Genomic DNA, 7879 nt, shown 5'->3' on the forward strand with positions numbered 1-7879 from the left:
TAAAATACAAACAAAAACTCTTTCATTCTGGTATTTTCCGCCCAGTCCCTTGCGAAGAATAACTGTCCTGAATCGGCTTGTCAAATTTAGTGAATTAGTAACTAAAAGTGGCAAATCACTGCAGTTATTACCTCTGATACAAAAAGAAACTTTACCTTTCCCTAAGGTTTCATTCTTTCATATCTTTTTTTTTTTTTTTTTTTTTTGAGACAGAGTCTTGCTCTGTCGCCCAGGCTGGAGTGCAGTGGCCGGATCTCAGCTCACTGCAAGCTCCGCCCCCCGGGTTCACGCCATTCTCCTGGCTCAGCCTTCCGAGTAGCTGGGACTACAGGCGCCCGCCACCTCACCCGGCTAGTTTTTTGTATTTTTTAGTAGAGATAGGGTTTCCCCGTGTTAGCCAGGATGGTCTCGATCTCCTGACCTCCTGATCCGCCCGTCTCAGCCTCCCAAAGTGCTGGGATTACAGGCTTGAGCCACCACGCCCGGCCTCTTCCATATCTTTATACATACTGTTCCTTCTTTCTTCCTAGAAATGATAATCCCAGTGATACATGGGTTTGGGAGCTCCAATCTAGTGCCATTTATTCCCACTACTTGTCTCCCAAGCAATCTCCAATTGACTCTCCTTCAAATCTCAACCTACTTCAAATCTGACTTTTCTTCACCTGGAAGCACCACTACTGCCACCACCATCAGAATGTATAAATTTACAGCCAGGCACAGTGGCTCACACCTGTAATCCCAGCTACTCGAGAGGCTGAGGCAGGGAGAAGTGCTTGAACCCAGGAGGCAGAGGTTGCAGTGAGCTGAGATCACGCCATTGCACTCCAGCCTGGGTGACAGAATGAGACTCCATCTAAAAAAAAAAAAAAAAAAAAAAAAAAAGAATTCATGAATTTACTACTCCTTCAACTTTTTTTTTTTTTTTTTCTGAAGGAGTGAAGTGGTGCGATCCCGGCTCACTATAATCTCCACCTCCTGGGTTCAAGCGATCCTCCCACCTCAGCCTCTAGGGTAGCTGGGATTATGGGCAAGCACCACCACGCCTGGCTAATTTTTGTATTTTTGGTAGAGACGGGGTTTCACCACGTTGGTCAGGCTGGTCTCGAACTCCTGACCTCAAAAGATCTTCCCGCCTTGGCCTCCCAAAGTGCTGAGATTACAGGTGTGAACCACTGCACTCAGCTGCACATTTTAATATGTGAGGCAATGCCTTATGTATCCCAAGGAGAAGAACTAAAAGATAGTTTTTGGTCAACCTTATATGAAGTATAAAGATGTCTACTTGAAACACCTACTTAGTGGAAAATGTAAGTCTAATATTATTTAGTAACATTTTAAATCACATATAAAACATTTATTTAGAAATGCTTTTTCAAATTTTATTTTATACAAATCATCAATGTCATCATCATTCAAGCCACTTTTATTGTTAACTAGCCCAGTTTGCAGAGCAAGACATCCTTACATACACCTAAGTTGAGGACAGTTTTTTTTTTTTTTTTTTAGTTCATGCTGTTTGTATGTTCTTGGCTTATACAATATAATTTCTGTTTGTTTGTTTGTTTTTGAGATGGAGTTTTGCTCTTGCCCGGGCTGGAGTGCAACGGCGCAATCTTGGCTCACTGCAACCTCTGCCTCCCAGGTACAAGTGATTCTCCTGCCTCAGCCTCCCAAGTAGCTGGGATTACAGACATGCACCACCACACCTGGCTAATTTTGTATTTTTAGTAGAGACGGGGGTTTCTCCATGTTGGTCAGGCTGGTCCCGAACTCCTGACCTCAGGTGATCAACCTGCTTCAGCCTCTCAAAGTGCTGAGATTACAGGTATGAGCCATCGCGCCTGGCATACTGTTTTTTGGGTTTTATTGAAATGGATTCTGGGTCTGTCACCCAGGCTGGAGTGCAGTGGTGCTATCTCAGCTAACTGCAACCTCCGTCTCCTGGGTTCAAGCGATTCTCCTGCCTCAGCCTATCAAGTAGCCGGGATTACAGGTGCCCGCCACCTTACCCAGCTAATTTTTGTATTTTTAGTAGAGATGGGGTTTTACCGTATTGGCCAGGCTGTCTCGATCCACCCGCCTTGGCTTTTCAAAGTGCTGGTATTACAGCATGATCCACTATGCCTAACCCTTTCTGGGTTTTTGTTTTGTTGAGATGGAGTCTCCCTCTGTCACCCAGTCTGGAGTATAGTGGTGTGATCTCGGCTCACTGCAACCTCTGCCTCCCGGGTTCAAGTGATTCTCCTGCCTCCCGAGTAGCTGGGATTACAGGCGTGCGCCACCACATCCAGCTAATTTTTGTATTTTTGGTGGAGACGTGGTTTCACTATCTTGCCCAGGCTGGTCTTGAACTCCTGACCTAAAGTGATCATCCTCCTCAGCCTCCCAAAGTGCTGGGATTACAAATGTGAGCCACCGCGCTTGGCCATATTCATTTAATAAATATTTAATGAGGCCCCCCTTGTGTGCCAGGGACTGGAATACAGTAAGCTTAGACTCCTGTGGGATAGAGAGCCATGAAATGTATAGTGACACAGTTAATTAATTATGATCATGTTAAGTACGATGAAAAATAAATATAGCTAGCTACAAAGTGAGTAACAGGAACCTCAGTCTGTGGGGTTAAGAGTTTCCTGTAACAGAGTTGTTTATATACAGTGCAGCACTAACTCATATGCCCAGCCTGCCTGGGTTCAAATTCTTGACTCAATCTTGAGCAGATTATTGAACCTCATTTTCCTCATGTATAAAGTGGAGATAGGTCTGGCTTCGTGCCTGACACCTATGTGAACCCAAAATATCTGAGACAGGTCTCAATCAATTTAGAAAGTTTATTTTGCCAAGGTTAAGGACGTGCCTGTGACACAGCCTCAGGAGGTCCTGATGACATGTGCCCAAGGTGGTTGTGGCACAGCTTGGTTTTTCTTTTTCTTTTTTTTTTTTTTTTGAGACAGAGTTTCGCTCTTGTTACCCAGGCTGGAGTGCAATGGCGTGATCTCGGCTCACTGCAACCTCCACCTCCCGAGTTCAAGCAATTTTCCTGTCTCAGCCTCCTGAGTAGCTGGGATTACAGGCGCATGTCACTATGCCCAGCTAATTTTTGTAATTTTTTTTACTTTTTGAGATGGAATTCCACTCTTGTTGCCCAGGCTGGAGTGCAGTGGCACAATCTCAGTTCACTACAACCTCCACCTCCTGGGTTCAAGCGATTCTCCTGCCTCAGCCTCCTGAGTAGCTGGGATTACAGGCATGTGCCACCAAGCCTGGCTAATTTTGTATTTTTAGTAGAGATGGGGTTTCTCCATGTTGGTCAGGCTGATCTTGAACTCCTGACCTCAGGTGATTCACCTGTCTCAAACTCCCAAAGTGCTGGGATTACAGGTGTGAGCCACCGTGCCCGGCCCACAGCTTATTTTTTGTTGTTGTCTGTTTTGTTTTTTGAGACACAGTCTTGCTCTGTTGCCCAGGCTGGAGTGCGGTGGTGCAATCTCAGCTCACTGCAACTTCCACCTCCCAGGATGAAATGATTCTCCTGCCTCAGCCTCCTGAGTAGCTGGGGCTGCCACGCATGGCTAATTTTTTTGTATTTTTAGTAGAGACGGGGTTTCACCATGTTGACCAGGATGGTTTTGATCTCCTGACCTCGTGATTCGGCCACCTCAGCCTCCCAAAGTGCTGGGATTACAGGTGTGAGCCAGGGCACCCAGCCGGAAACCTGAAAGGTTTGTTTTGTTTTTTTTTTTGAGACGGAGTCTCGCTCTATTGGCAGGTTGGAGTGCAGTGGCGCGATCTTGGCTCACTGCAACCTCCGCATCCCGGATTCAAGCAAATCTCCTGCCTCAGGCTCCCAAGTAGCTGGGACTACAGGTGTGTGCCATCACGCCCAGCTAATTTTTGTATTTTCAGTAGAGACGGGGTTTCAGGATGTTGGCCAGGATGGTCTCGATCTCTTGACCTAGTGATCTGCCTGCCTCAGCCGCCCAAAGTGCTGGGATTACAGGGGTGAGCCACCGTGCCTGGCCACCTGAAAGGTTTTATTTTTTTTATTATTATTTTTTTTTTATTTTTTGAGACGGAGTCTCGCTCTGTCGCCCAGGCCGGAGTGCAGTGGCCAGATCTCAGCTCACTGCAAGCTCCGCCTCCCGGGTTCACGCCATTCTCCTGCCTCAGCCTCCCAAGTAGCTGGGACTACAGGCGCCCGCCACCTCGCCCGGCTAGTTTTTTGTACTTTTCAGTAGAGACGGGGTTTCACCGTATTAACCAGGATGGTCTCGATCTCCTGACCTCGTGATTCGCCCGTCTCGGCCTCCCAAAGTGCTGGGATTACAGGCTTGAGCCACCGCGCCCGGCTGAAAGGTTTTATAAAGAGAAATGACAAGCTTAGATTTGCAATTTTAAAAGCTCTCTCTGGCTACATACAACATGGAGAACTGGTTGGAGGGAAGACAAAACACATGGCAGGGAAACCAGTAAAGAGGCTGCTGTAGAAGTCGGGACCACAGGCTTGCAGCTTAGCCTAGGGTGGCGGCAGAGAAGACAGAAGGAAGCTGGCTGATTGAAGAACAGCTAGAAGGTAGAACCAACGAGCCACAAGCGCGTGTGTGTGTGCATGCGCGTGTGTGTACAGGGGCAAAGGGGGAAGTGGACTAAACACTAAATAAACATCTCAGGAAAGGGCTGGGTGCAGTGGCTCACGTCTGTAATCCCAGCACTTTAGGAGATCAAGGCAAGTAAATTGTTTGAGTCCAGGAGTTCAAGATCAGCCTGGCTAACATGGCAAATCTCTGTCTCTACTAAAAATACAAAAATTAGCTGGGTGTGGTGGCATGCGCCTGTAATCCCAGCTCCTTGGGAGGCTGAGTTGAGAGGACCACTTGAGCCCAGGAGATCAAGGCTGCAGTGAGCCATGATGGCGCCACTGTACTCCAGCCTGGGCGACACAGCAAGACCTTGAGAAAGAAGAAAGGAAAGAAAGAAAGAAAAAGACAGGGAGGGAGGGAGGGAGGAAGAAAGGAGGGAGGGAGGAAGAAAGGAGGGAGGGAGGGAGGGAAGTAAGGAAGTTAGTTAGTTAGAGGAATGACTTGTGTTCCTGCCACATTCTTTCATTGCATGAAATGCCTTCCCCTCTACTCCATCCTTTCAGACACAGTTCCTTCCTATTTTATCCACAGAACTCTGATTTTGTCTCCTTCTTTCCAAGAGAGTTTCAGAATTTTAGAGCTGAACATTCTTGAGTAGTTGACATGACTCAGAAGCTACCTGAAGATGGCTGGGCACGGTGGCTCACACCTGTAATTCCAGCACTTTGCGAGGCTGAGGTGGGCAGATCACCTGAGGTCAGGAGTTTGAGACCAGCCTGGCCAACATGGTGAAACCCCGTCTCTACTAAGAATACAAAAATTGGGCTGGACGTGGTGACTCACACCTGTAATCTCAGCACTTTGGGAGGCCGAGGCAGGCGGATCACAAGGTCAGGAGATCAAGACCATCCTGGCTAACATGGTGAAACCCCATTTCTACTAAAAATACAAAAAATTAGCCAGGCGTGGTGGCAGGCACCTGTAGTCCTAGCTACTCCAGAGACTGAGGCAGGAGAATGGCGTGAACCCGGGAGGTGGAGGTTGCAGTGAGCCAAGATTACACCACTGCACTTCAGCCTGGGCAACAGAGCAAGACTCCATCTCAAAAAAAAAAAAAAAAACAAAAGTTGTCTGGGCACGGTGGTGGGTGCCTGTAAACCCAGCTACTCGGGAGGCTGAGGCAGGAGAACCACTTGAATCCGGGAGATGGAGGTTGCAGTGAGCTGAAACTGAGCCACTGTACTCGAGCCTGGGCGACAGAGTGAGACTCTGTTTTAAAACAAACAAACAAACAAAAAAAAACACTACCTGAATATGGAGACCATGTGCTAGTTAATTAGTTAACTTTTTTGCGGGGGGACAGTCTCATTCTGTCGCCCAGGCTGGAGTGCAGTGGTATGATCTTGGCTCACCTCAACCTCCGCCTCCAAGGTTAAAGCAATTCTCCTGCCTCAGCCTCCCGAGTAGCTGGGATTACAGGCGCCCACCACCACACCCGGCTAATTTTTGTATTCTTAGTAGAGACAAGGTTTCACCATATTGCCCAGGCTGGTCTTGAACTCCTGACCTTGGGTGATCCACCAGCTTCGACCTCCCAAAGTGCTGGGATTACAAGCGTGAGCCACGGCTGTAATAGATAGAAAGATAGTCAACTTTCTATCCCGTCCACCCCATCTACTCAACTCTTGTGAAGATTCAGGGCCATCTTTTAAAACTTTTCCTCTGACTACACAAGTGGTACCGTCATTAATAACCTGTGCTAATATAAAGCTCTGTGACCTATAAAGCAGTATACATATGTGGGAGCTTTCACAGCTGTATTATCTTTGGATCCTCACAGAAGTCTTACAAAATAGGTACTATTATAAGGGAAATAAACTCAGAGCTAAAGTGATATATCCAAGGTAACATTCACTAAAACAAATGTCAATGCCAAGACTGAACCTATAACCAGGGAACCCACATGGGATGCTCTACCACCTTCCATGAAGAATAAATATTCATATATATCCAGGAGGACTGTTAACTCTTGGAGGCAGTTATGTACCACTTCTGGGAATCCTTCCTAGTTTCAAGTATTAATTTAGTCAAACATGTTTACTGAGCACCTACTATGTGCTAAGTATGGCACCTAGTGTTGGAGGTGCAGCAAGGAACAAGGCAGAGACGATACCCTCATTCTAGTTCAGGGAGCTGTCAAACAAGGACACAAATATATAAACACTGTAAGTGATAGATGCTATAAAGAAAATACAAGGCCGGGTGCAGTGGCTCACGCCTGTAATCCCAGTACTTTGGGAGGCCAAGGTTGGCGGATTACTTGAGGCCAGGAGTTCAAGCCCACCCTGACCAACATAGTAAGACCCCGTCTCTACTAAAAATACAAAAATTAGCCATGCGTGGTGCCACGTGCCTGTAATCCCAGATACACGGGAGGCTGAGGTGGGAGAATCGCTTCAACCCGGGAGGCGGAGGCAGCAGTGAGCCGAGATCGCGCCACTGCACTCCAGCCTGGGCAACAGAGCAAAACTCCGTCTCAAAAACACAAAACGAAACAAAAAAGAGTAACATGAGAATAAGTGTGAAACGTGTCCTTTTTGCCGGCACTATGTCAGATTGGGTGATCACAGAAATCCTCTCAGAAAAGTAACATTTAAGTTGAGACAGAGCTTGGTCTTCGGTAGGTGCTTAACGAAAACCATTTTCCCACAAACTTAGTTCTGGAAACGACAAATAAAGGAAAAAGTGTACTTAGTCCGCACAGGGGCCGCTCCCAGGCCTCCAACCTTCGCCACCAGACTGTGACTGGAAAGTGGACAGTTCCGGCCTATCCACGCCGCCACCATTAGAGCGTGCCGCGGGTCCTCCAAGCCACCAGGAGGCGCCATGGCCTAGGCACTGGCAAACTGAAATCTGGTACCTAACAGTCGAGGCACAGACGCCCCGAGTCTAGGCAGAAGACAAGCGCGGCGCTAGGAAGCCCTGAGGCCCTAGGGAATCGCGGAGGGTCACCGGGCCCTTCAAGGAGAGGGTATCTTCCGTATCCTCCGCAACGCAAACCCACACCAGTGGCATAAGAACTCTCTCCCTCTGGGACACCCTGTTTCCGGCGCCTTTAAACCGGGAAGTACTGCTGTGTCCAATCCTGACCCTCCTTCCGCACTTAGTCTTTGAGTCCTTCCCTTTCCTGGCTTGTGCCGGAGCCAAGCAGGCTGTGGCTACCAATCAGCGCTCAGAAAAGACGCATGCGTCTTTGAACGAACGCAGCGTACAGTTAACTTTGACCTAAAGACAAC

The 7879-nt window shown here is 47.8% G+C and overlaps 1 protein-coding gene across 1 annotated transcript in view; it reads right to left on the reverse strand.

Annotated features, from left to right (window-relative positions):
* The window catches only part of SLC11A2 (solute carrier family 11 member 2), a 72221-nt gene extending 64527 nt beyond the window's left edge, over positions 1-7694 (reverse strand). The window contains exon 1 of the mRNA XM_045365243.3: positions 7335-7694. The gene's annotated coding sequence lies outside the window, so the exon portion shown is untranslated. The remainder of the gene's footprint in view (positions 1-7334) is intronic.
* Between the last annotated feature and the right edge of the window lie 185 nt (positions 7695-7879).

Source organism: Macaca fascicularis, chromosome 11, assembly GCF_037993035.2.
Source record: "Macaca fascicularis isolate 582-1 chromosome 11, T2T-MFA8v1.1".
Lineage (NCBI taxonomy): Eukaryota > Metazoa > Chordata > Mammalia > Primates > Cercopithecidae > Macaca > Macaca fascicularis.